The following is a 12,429-nucleotide window of genomic DNA, read 5'->3' as shown; positions in this document are numbered from 1 at the left end:
TTGCAAGATATAAACTCAGGATTGTGAGATATAAACTCAGAACTGCGAGATATAAACAGAATTGTGAGATGTAAACTTAAGTTGTGTTGTGTTTACAATCGCAAGATATAAACTGGAGGAAAATTTGGGGAGAAAATTGTGAATGGCTAAATAAAATGTACAATTATTGTGGCAAAAAAAAAATGTTGCAAGAAAACTTTCAAAGACTGAGTTGTGAGAGTCACAGTAGAAACAAGCTTCATCCTCTCACATCCCATAATTTTCAGAAATGCCTCGTTTCTGTGCATCAGCACCTCAAGACAAGTCTGCAAGTAACAGAATGAGAAGGAAGTTTTCCTCAAAGTGACGTTGCAGTTATCAGGAGGAAATCTCAAGCGTATGCCCTGAAGTGTGAAATCCAACTACTTACATGGAATTTAATGTCAGGAGTTACTTGGAATTAGAAGCTTGGATTAAATCATCGAACATGTCTGAGTTGCAGCCAAGCATTTGCCTTTTCCTGCATGCAGCGAGGGTCAGAGCGCTGTCTCGGCAGGTACTGACACTTTGACATCGGCCGTCTGTCACTGATAAAGTGCAGATTAGTCAAATCACCATGCAGCCACAGGAAGCAGATCTGAATCTCCTCTGGAGGTATTCCTGTTCAATCAATCACTGACCGTGAGTCGAGTGTATCCGTATGGAAATGTGTTCGCTTAGTGCAGGTCAGGGATTAGATGTTCTCATCAGGGATTAAGAACTGAAACAGAACAGCAATGAAACGGAGAGGAAGAAAAGTAGGAAAATGAGCAAGAGATAAGAGGCCACTTCTGTTGTGCTGTAATTTTTAAACACTTTACATTTTTTTTTAAATTAATATGAGTAGCTTACAAATGGACATCTTAGGTTGAAATTAACATCCTTTTTTCTTCAGAATTTTCTTTATTTTGACTGGAAAGTTTGGAAATTTTGACAATGTTTTAAGAGAGATTTTTATATTATTTTTAATCTTAGTTTTTAATTAGTTTTTATTTAGAGCAATGATCATTTCACTAGATTCAAAATTTAAAAGAAGCAAAATAAAACAATTGCATTTAATTAAAGGTAATACTGTGTGTGTGTGTGTGTGTGTGTGTGTATACGTTTGTATCTACAGTGGTTTATATTTTAATTATAATAAAATCTATTTTTATTTTATTAATTGAAATGTAAAATATTTAATTTATTTATTTTTATATTTATAAAAATGTAAATATAATAATAATTTTAGTAATTATTATATATTATAACATTTACATTTATACTAATTTAAATGTTAATTTAAGTGAATTGTGTATATATATATATATATATATATATATATATATATATTTTTTTTTTTTTTTTTTTTTACAAAAAAGAATAAATGGTGTACATAAAAATCATGTAATTTGTATGATTTTTTACTTTATTATTATTTTTATTTGTTTTAAAAAAAATTTAATGTTATTTTTTAATTAGTTTTATTATATATATATATATATATATATATATATATATATATATATATAATTATTTTTATTTTTATTTGCATTATAATTTTGCTTTGTTTGTTTTTTAAATAATTTAATAGGATGTATTATTATTGCTATTACTGTTGCTTTTGCAATTTTTCTGTGCAAGTGAGTGTGTATTGAAATGGTGCAGAGCTGTAGTGTGTGTTTGTGAATAGGAGACAGTGATGATTCAGCAAGCCCTCCTCCCGTGTGGATGGATGAATGGATGACAGAAACAGGATGTGAGGAGGATAAAAGCTGCGTCTGTCACAATCAGATCATCTCTCTGTCCTGAACTAGACATGTGGATGGACTTTAACCCTTATCATAGACACTTTAAATGTAAATCGCCGTGCATTTTCATGAATGATAAGCGTATGTGATAAATGATCTATTGTGGTTCTTTGATCGCAGATCTTAAAGAGCATTCAAATGTAAGCGCTTATGAACAATAGAGCAGTAATGCGCTTCATCAAAGCTTATCTTGATGGAGTCGTGATTAAAGAGCTGCTAAACATTGAACAAGAATGATCTAGAAATGCAGAGAGACACAAAACTCCCCCAGTGCTGGATTAAACCGCGTTTTCAACTTGTTTTGATTTCATGTAAAGGAAACTCTTCCCTCATGTGTGCACACTTTTACAGATATATTGTGTTTGTGTTTGCAGCTCATTTCTGAACATAAAAACATGTTTCATGTCTGATGTATTTGCTCTGAAAAGGTAAAAAATATAATAATTTCACCCAATCACTACTGGCAAGTAGATTCAAAGTAAAAAAAGAAAATAAATAACTGCATTTAATTGTATTATTATATATAGGGTTATACATACAAAAATCTATTGTGTGTGTGTATATATATATATATATATATATATATATATATATATATATATATATATATATATATATATATATACACACACACATTAAATATATTTTATGCTTATATTTTAAACATTTAATATATTTAAACATTTAAAGGAATATTATTTGTCTGTCTGTGTGTAAAAAATGTTAAAACATTTTATTTTTATTTTTATTTTATTTTTTTTATCAATTTTTTAAATAATTGACACTGCATCTATTATCTAGAATCTGGCATGCATCACAGCACACAGAGACACTCATGTTAAATTGAACAGGATCTGCTCATTCCGGTTGTTGTAAAACTTACAGAACACACAATCTCTTCCTGTCATTTGTGACTCTTGACAGAGTTGTACTTTTTGAGTGATGCTCGACTTCACTAATGAGTTTGCAGTGCAGCGCCAGTGACTGTCTCTCCTCTCATTTGATGACTGTAGCTTCATCATAACTCTTCTCGATGCTCTCGCTGACCTCAGATGTAGCAGAAAAAGCAGATTTAGCAGAACTTGGCTGTGTTCTCCGGCCTCAAAGTGCCCTCCAGGTGGGCGTAGCGTCCCTCAAGTGCGCTACGTCTGTTCGGCGGCATGAATGGAGCATTTGGAGCTGCCCAGGCCATCGTAGGGTTCAACGGGATTGTTTGTTCTCTCAGAGGTTGTAAATCTCCTCAGCCGTGTCAAACGTGATTTGTTTAGTGGTTCGCTCTCGTCCTTCCGAGCCAAAGCGGTCAGCCGGCATGACAGACGCAGTCGTCCACCCCCCCTCTCTACATAAGGTCATGAGGATATATATATATATATATATATATATATATATATATATATATATATATTATACGTAAAGTGAGGGTAAACAGAGACAAAGCGTTACTCTTCCACAGAGATCTTGGATTCTGTCGCAGACACTTGCCACTAAACTCTATTAGACATCTGTTTTAATATTCCTCTCTCCTTCCCTTCCAAGTTCTTTGAGGGTTTTCTGGTCAGTCCAGTTTTCCACTGGCAGGGTTCGAGGCTATCCCAGGGTGCTTCTAGCTGGAGTCGAGTCAGGGCTTTGGGTCTGGCCTCCTCTGATGTGCTTTATTCACTTTGGCGTTTGTGAGTATGGCCCTCTCGTACCGTTAACCCGATGTGGACAGCAGCCTGATTGGGCACCGCCTGCGCGATGGATAGGAAAGATTGTGAGGCTGGGGAAGACTGTATTTTTAGAAAATCTTGGAAACTGGTATTGGGACGTTTTGTTTGTGAGCTTGTATTCATTTTTGTTTTTTATTTTTTGCTTTTGAAAGCAGCAAAGTTGTATTTTTCACTTTACATTGGAAATAAAAAATATATATGCTAACTTAAACATATGCTTATATATGTAAATTACAGTAAAATAAAACAAATTCATCAATGCTATCAGTTGATTTTTTTTTTACTTTAATCATGATTAATCCCACCTAATATTAAAGTTTTTTAAATATACTTTTATATTGCAATAACTTCACATTCAATCTTAAAATTAGTGTAGAAACAATATATTTTAATATTTGTTTAGTGTTTAGTGTTTATTTTTTTTTATGAATTAAGGTGAGTTTTACTGATACCAATCCTACTGATGTCTTTGTTGTTTCTTTTGTTGTTTCTTTCTTAATATTTAACCATTCAACATTACAACGTAATTGTAGAGCTGTTGATTTAAACATTTATTAGACTTAAAAAAAACTTATATTTTAAGTGAACATAAAACAATCTTCGCATAAATCCATTATAATAAATTGCATATTTACCTGTGCCTTTCAGTAAGTAGGAAATAAACTGAAATGAAAGAAAATTCATCAACACTATGTTCAAAGTTGATAATAGATGATTTCCGCTATGTTTCTTTTGTTTCTCTGATTAACAGGCATCAGAGCAGCTGGTAATTAGCTTATTTGGCTGCGATTGCTTTAAGAGCTGCCGGTGCTGAGCGCGCATTAATACGAAAATTAACACAGGCTGTATTTGTGTGTGCAATGGAAGAGCGAGTACTATGAGAACAGTGTAATGGCTAACAGGACAGAATAATTAATATTACTGACAAACTGCCTGACAACATCTCATCTGACTGCAGTTCCCTGTAATTGTACTGAAGCTCCTCATCACCGGTACTATTTCTGCGCTTGTTTAAATTGCGCCTGGCACGAAGTGGAGTATGCATCTGAAAAGTATCCCGGATGATGTGGTCATTCTGTGTCTGAATGAATGCAGTCCATGTCAAGTAAAAAAGAGATAGAAGCAGCAGTTGTGAGTGGGATGGCCAACCCTAACTCTCCCCCTGCATAAACTGTAGAACCTTAGCCCGCTCGTGCATTTACTGCGAAACCCTAGCTCAGTACCTGCGTTTACTGTGCAACCCTAGCTCTGCCCTTGCATTAACCGTGCAACCCTAGTTTCACCCCTGCGTTAACCACATTACCCTAGCTCGACCTTTGCGTAAACAGTGTAATCCTAGCTCGACCCTTGCGTTAACTGCGCAAACCTAGATCCACCAATGCATGAACTGCGCAACCATAGCTCTGCCCCTGTGTTAACTTCACAACCCTAGTTCCACACCTGCATTTACTGAAAAACCTAGCTCCACCAGTGCGTTAACTGTGCAACACTAGCTCTGCCATTGTATTAACCATGAAACTCTATTTTCACTCCTGCGTTAACCGCGTCACCCTAGTTCCATCCCTGCATTAACCCTGTAACCCTAGCTCGACCATTGCGTTAACCGTGTATCCCTAGCTCCGCCCTTGCGTTAACTGCGCAAATCTAGTTCCACCCCTGCATGTACTGTGCAACCCTAGCTCTGCCCTTGCATTTACCGTGCAACTCTAGTTTCACCCCTGCATTAACAACGTTACCCTAGATCCACCCCTGCATTTACCGTGTAACCCTATCTCGAACCTTGCATTAACAGTGTAACCCTAGCTCGACCCTTGTGTTAACGACGCAACACTAGTCCCGCCCCTGCGTTAGCTGCTCAACCCTAGTTCCACCACTGTGTTAACTGCGCAAACCTAGTCTCCCGCCCCTGCGTTAATAGCGCAAACCTAGTTCCGCCCCTGTGTTAACTGTGCAACCCTAGTTCTGCCCCTGTGTTAAGTGCGAAACCCTAGCTCCGCCCATGCATTAACTGCGCAACCCCTAGCTCCGCCCCTGCATTAACTGCGCAACCCTAGCTCCGCCCCTGCATTAACTGCGCAACCCTAGCTCCACCCCTGCAATAACTGTGCAACCCATGTTCTGCCCCCTGCGTTAACGCGCAACCCTTGCTACGCCCCTGCGTTAACCGTGCAACCCTTGCTACGCCCCTGCGTTAACCGTGCAACCCTTGCTACGCCCCTGCGTTAACCGTGCAACCCTTGCTACGCCCCTGCGTTAACCGTGCAACCCTTGCTACGCCCCTGCGTTAACCGTGCAACCCTAGCTCCGCCCAGCCTTAACCGCACAACCCTAATTCCACCCCTGCAACCCTAGCTCCGCCCCTGCATTAACGGTGTTAAATATTTTTCATGTCATTAATTTGCCTGCATTAACATGCTAATTTTGGGTTAGGGTTAGGCTCCCCACTTGACTTCCTGCCAACTAACTGTCCTATATCGCAATAAAGGTAAAAAACTAAAATCATAAAAAAAGAAAGAAAGAACATTTTGAAAAATATATTGGATAGCCAATTAGATTTTGAGTAAAAATGTCTTAACTTTTGGCCAATTAAAGAAAAAAAAAGGGACGAAAACTCTGTGTCTGTAATTACACTGAAAAGGAAAGTAGATTATTTTATCTACTGTGCCCCGTTGTTTACTGCACATATACTGCACATAGACTGTATGCTTCATAAATAGTATATTCTGAGCATAGAACTTACTGGCCTCAAATAGAGATTCTGCATCTGCTCTCTCAGTTTCTCTACATAATTTGGTCTCATTAGCAGCCGTTGTAGATCCAGGCACAACAGGGGTGATAGTCCATCAACACCCCTTCATTTCTCTAAAGTCTTTGTGTGTGTGCGTGTGGGAGCCAAACGCTAGTCTGTGCTTTTGCCATTACATTTGCACTAATCTTCTTTTCCTGCTTTTGCGATTACATTACACATTATGCTGTGTGTATGTGTGTTTGAGTCGAAGAATTGTACTGTACATGCCAGTGTGTGAGGAGTGAAAGTTTTCTCTGCTGTCACAAGCTGGCTCGTTGAATATTATGGTCTCATTATTTCTAATATTTTATAAATGTAAATTTCATGAAGCCATACGTTTTCATTAATAGATAAAAATAAGCAATTACAGTGTCTTACGAAAGTGATTATAATAAATTTTATTTTATAAAGCGCCTTTAAAAGTGCTGAACACAATATAACCAATATAATAAAAAAACAATACAAAAGCAACAAGCAAATACAAGGGAAAAAAAAAAAATTCCTAAATTGAACTTTAAAAACATCATAACGCTAAACTTCCCTAAGTTCAAGCGGCAAAGAATTCCAAAGGACAGGAGCATAGATGAGAAAGCCCATAGATCTTAGAAATGTTTGAGAAACAACCAACAAGTTTGACTGACTTGAACGCAATCTACGACTAGGATTGCATGGATGTAACAATTCTGTAGGGTAATTTGGTGCCAGACCATGTAGTAGTGCTTTAAAAGTAAGCATCATAATTTTGAAATCCACGATAAACCTGACCAGGAGCCGATGCAGATATTCTAACACTGGAGTAATTTGACTGGTAATCCTAGTCCCAGTTAAGATCCTGGCAGCTGAATCTCGCCGAGCGATCTCAAAAGGTGGCCTAAAGGTTACAAATAAATGTTAAAAAAGTAAAGAACCTAAAACAGACCCCTGAGGGACGCCAGTTGAGACAGAGCTAATCTCAGACCTATAACCACCCATAGAAACAAAATGGAAGCAGTAAAATTAGACCTTAACCACCTTAAGGCAGTGCCAGACACACCAAACACTCTTTCAAGACGAGTAAGTAATAGATTGTGATCCACAGTATCAAACGCAGCACTTAGATCAAGAAGAATAAGAATAGATGTTGCACCAGAGTCATAAGCCATCAACAAATCATTGGTGACTTTGACCAAGGCCATCTCAGTACTGTGAAATTTATGAAAACCCAACTAAAAAGGTTCAAAAGATTATTAACTGTGAAATGGTTACACAAATGAGAAGCAAGTAATTTTGCCAAGAACAGGAGATTTGAACTAGGACGAAAGTTATTGAAATTTAATTTTTTTTGGTACAGAGGTTACAGCAGCAATCTTTAATGCTGCTGGAACAAGCCCAGTCATTTATAATTCTGAGAACAGCAGGACACAAAGCATCAAAGCAAGATTTAAATTAGCTAGTGGGAATAGGGTCTAGCAAGGAAGTGGTAGATTTCATGCTAGATTCCTCCCGTTTGAGAGTCTCAGTTGAGGAAAGTTAGTAAAAAGAACACCAGTGAACCCAGATGAACAGTGATGTGGTAGTAGAAAAAGGTGAAATGGAAATTTGTTTACCAACATTATCAACTTTAGAATTAAAAAAAAGAAACCGGCATGGTGGAAACAGCTTTAACTTGAAGCAGACAATTTATAGTTTGAAACAAGTGTCTTGGGTTTCCGTGGTTGTTTTCAATAGTCTGAGAGAAATAAGCAGATCTTGTAGTCTTAATTAGTGCTCTGTAATCACCAATTAGTTATAGTTCCAAATCCAGGAGGACTAATCTGATTAAACAGTAACTGTAATGATAAAAACTTCCTATTCATCGGGAAGAAGGAGGCGGGAACCGGTGCACAATCAAAATCAAACTTTAATATTCAAAATAAACACAAAACCGTGCACCAGCCCCTCGCGGACGACTGGTGCGCGCACATAAAAACCAAAACATAAAATAATTTTGATGATCGACACCAGTGGAAGGCAAACAGTTAATTTTACTCCAGCATGTAGTGACAAAATTAAAAATATTGGGAGAAAATGAGACAATAAGGCTGTGCCTCGAGCTCCGGTATTTGTATCGTTCAGGATACAGCAAACCAGCATCTCGACAAAAATCATAGGAGTCTTTAGGTAAACCATAAGAAAACCAATTTAAGCTGAAAAGTTGCTGCGCAGTGTACCTTAGGGCCATACTCTTCAATAACTTTATTAAACTATTCATAACGGGGTTTTTTTTCACGTTTTATGTTGGAGCCTTATTTTAAACTGATGTAAATTGCTTTTATTCCACACATTAATAATCTACAGTCCATATACCATAATGACAAAGGTTTGTAACAACTTTGCAAATTAATTAAAATTAAAAACTGTAATGATTAATGTGCTTGCAAGGGTATTTTAGCTGGTTGCTTGGGAGTTGATATGGTGTTAAGATTGGTTTTGCCTAGTGATGCACCGATCGACCAGCCAGGGACCAGAATTAGTTGATTTTCTGCATGACTGGTGTGGACCGGTCACACTTACAGCGACTGATGATATATTTATGTTGTGCCAGATGAGGCCTGCACATCCTGAGTGAGTTTGGGAGAGAGACTTCAAAACTAACAACATCTGAACAACAAACGAAGGCAGAAATCAAAACAAATGAGCGCAACAGCACACACAGAAATTTATAGATGCATACTGCAGAGTAACAACGTTTTAAATAATATTACTATATAACTTAGGTATGCAACAATGCACGACTAAAATGTTTCAACACCATTGCAATGTGATTTTATACAATAGTAGTTCAATAAACAAGAAGTTAAAATTACGTTAGTTAGACACAAAATTTACTGTTTTTGCTTATTTTCGCTGATGAAAATAGTTCCAATCAAAGCCACAGCAGAACCGTTGTGTGTCTCCCAGCAACACACGGCAGTGTTTCGTTACGGAATAAATCCAAATAGTCACTTGTGTCGTTTCTGAATGAATCAGTCGTTTGAACAAATCTGTTGAATGAAGGACTAAATGACTCACTCATTCAAACTGCCACCTACTGGTTTGGTTTCATATCATCATTATTTCAACATTTCTTATTTGTATGTTTAAAAAATATTCCTTGCAGTTAATTGTTATTTCTACCTTTTTTATTGTAACAGAGCATTTTATTTTGAGAGTTGTTTAAGCGAGAAAACATGTAATTTTGTCCAGATTGGGGGAATTGTAATGTTTAATAATTTAAAATAATCTTTGCATTAAAAAAAGCACAGGTTTTTGTTTGTATATGTTGTCAATTATAATAATTAGAGAGAAAATCAGAATCTGAAAAAAATCAGTATTGGCAGGTCACTCTTACAAAATAAATAAATAAATAAAACCGAAATTGGCTTCGGCCAAGAAAATTATTCCAATCAGTGTGCATCTCTCGTTTTCGACAAATAGTTTTGTTGCTATTTTTTTTCTATACAGGATGTAAAAATCATACATGTGATCACTTAAAGTAACAGCACACCTCTCTTTAGAAAAGACAGCTTTTGATAAGAGAGTTTGGCTCTGCTGAGAGGACCAGAGATTGCTGTTCCTGTGATTGTTGAGCTGATCTACTGTGAATGTCCTGCTATGTTTGCTCGATGTTTTACATTAAATAAAGATCCAGATGTGTGTGTGAGTGGAACCTGCCGGCGTCCCAGCAGTAGCAGCAACGGAGGGCCAAATGTACCTCACTGTGTTTCTTGTGGTGGGTTTGTAAGGTGCTTTGGCAGGAGAATTCAGCACTTTGGACAGCACCTTGGTTTTTCTTTCTCACACTCTGAGTAACATCTGCGGCCGCTGGTTAACAGCTGCAGCCTTTTCCCCAAAGGTGTACAGAAACACTATTCGGCAGCTGGGATGAAACCAGCTTATCACACATTTTCATCTTTGGAAGCTACACAGAAATCTGTACTAATCATACATTCTCACTTGAAATTGCTTCTCTAAAATATTACTATCATTATTCCATACCACTCCATTTTCTAAAAGATTATATACAAAGATACCAAGTCATGTTTCCCTGAAGATATTGAGTATCCGAACACCTCAACAGTGGAGATAGCAAATTTTGCTTCTTTAAAAAAATAAAATAAAATAAAAATTTGCGGGAAACTCTTACAAATTATATTATGTTACAGATTACAAAATATATGTTGAAAATTGTAGTCAGTAATGTAAGTGAGAATTACTTATTTTAGGTGATTTAGTGGGACTACTTTTGGATTATTTTTAGAGTACTTTTGACATAACTTGTTTATAGGTAAAATATAAATGGGATTATTGTTAACCAATCAGAGAACATGCAAATGTGTTAATAAATTATTTAAATATTAACTTCAAATCTCAGGGGGACTTCAAGTAAATGTTTTTGGTCAAAGTGGTTTGACAGAAAAAAAGGTTTGGTAATCTCTGCATCACATGAACAAAAAAAAGGGAAAAAAAGAGAGAGAATCAATAAATTATTAATAATGAACTGCTATTGTGTGAATAATCTGTAAATGTGTAATCCATAGTAACCGTAATCTGATTATGAGCATTTAAAATATAATATAATCTAATTACAAGTACTTTAAGGATTAGTTCACCCAAAAATGAAAATTAGCCAATGTTTTACTTGCCTTCAAAGCATCCTACATGTATATGACTTTCTTCTTTCATATGAATTCAAATCGTAGTTATGTAAAAAATGGTCCTGGCTCTTTCAAAGCATTAGAGTAGGCGGGTGTTTTATTTCAACAGTCAAAAGTAGTCAAATAAAGTGCATCCATAATAAAATGTGCCTCACATGGCTCCGGGGAATGAATAAAGGCCTCCTGTAGATAATCAATGCATTTCTGTAAGAAAAATAACTATATTTAAAAACATTATAACGTGTGCATGCACCTGTGAGATATGCTAGTCTTGCGAGTTTGTTTACAGGAGCAAAGGAAGCAAAGTTTCCTTCCTTGAGCAAAGACTAACCAGTCTATTCTTGACTTAAATTGAAATCCTCCTATGTTTGTCTTTACAAACCCACGTTTTGTGCTTCTAATTCTAAATAATGTGCTTCTCACTGGAGCATGCGCGACATATTTGTATACTGACTACATCATCCGCTGGAATTGCTTGCACGTATCACACTCAGCAGACGTGAGAAAAAGTGATTTTAATGTTTTAAAAATTGATATTTTTCTTACAAAAATGCATCGATTCACTACAGGAGGCCTTTATTCACCCCCTAAAGCCTTGTGAGGCACTTTTCATAATGGATGCACATGCTTTATTAGACTACTTTTGGACTGTTGAACAAAAACACTCGCCTACTGCCATTGTAACGCTTAGAAGAGCCAGGACAATTTATAACATAACACATAGGATGCTTTGAGGGTGATTAAGACATGATCTTATTTTCATTTTTGGGTGAATTAACCCTTTAATTACTATTATGTAATCCAGATTACATGTAATCAGTTACTGTTACTGTTACTGTTGGTTTTGGGTAGTTTGTGCATGCAAATTTGTTGGTGATTGAGTCCTGTTGAGCAGATGTCACAGCCTGTTCCCTCTTCCCCCCAGGCAGCAGGGAGGCGGCATTCACCTACGCCATCACCGCCGCTGGGGTCGCCCACGGCCGTGACGGCCGCATGCAGCCAGGGTAACATGAGCCACTGCGGCTTGCGACAGGGAGAAACAGGGCTACTACAATCAGGGAGGAGGGCTGGAAATGGGGTGGATGCTCCGCGGACATCAAATACGGCATTGGAGTTCTCCAGGAAGTTCGTGGATGCACGGGAGATTAAAAAAAATGCCAGGCGGCTGATGAACCTTCATAACAACGAAGCTGGCCGGAAGGTGAGGCTTTTTCCTGCACAAGCTTAAACATTTAGATTTGACATTTTAGCAGCGTTGTTTCTGCAAGACTGCCAGACCATTCATCCAAAAGTTTTGTTTGACTGCACGATTGGGAGAAGCATCCAGACAGTTCTCCTTAATCTGTTTAGGGCTTCAGAAGCTGTTTTGAAGAACTTTAAAGCTTGGAAGAGTTTTTGCCTTGAAGAAACAAATAAAATCTTCAGGGAAAAGTTCTTGTGCATGCATTTGTTATCTCTCTAGAGCATTT

The 12,429-nt window shown here is 37.1% G+C and overlaps 1 pseudogene; it reads left to right on the top strand.

Annotated features, from left to right (window-relative positions):
* LOC113075352 (protein Wnt-7b-like) overlaps positions 1-12,203 on the top strand; it is a 30,513-nt pseudogene extending 18,310 nt beyond the window's left edge.
* Positions 12,204-12,429: the final 226 nt, after the last annotated feature.

This window comes from Carassius auratus, unplaced genomic scaffold, assembly GCF_003368295.1.
Source record: "Carassius auratus strain Wakin unplaced genomic scaffold, ASM336829v1 scaf_tig00016871, whole genome shotgun sequence".
NCBI classification, from domain to species: Eukaryota; Metazoa; Chordata; class Actinopteri; order Cypriniformes; family Cyprinidae; genus Carassius; species Carassius auratus.
Note: the sequence above shows the minus strand (reverse complement) of the source record. Positions and strands in the feature narration are given on the sequence as shown.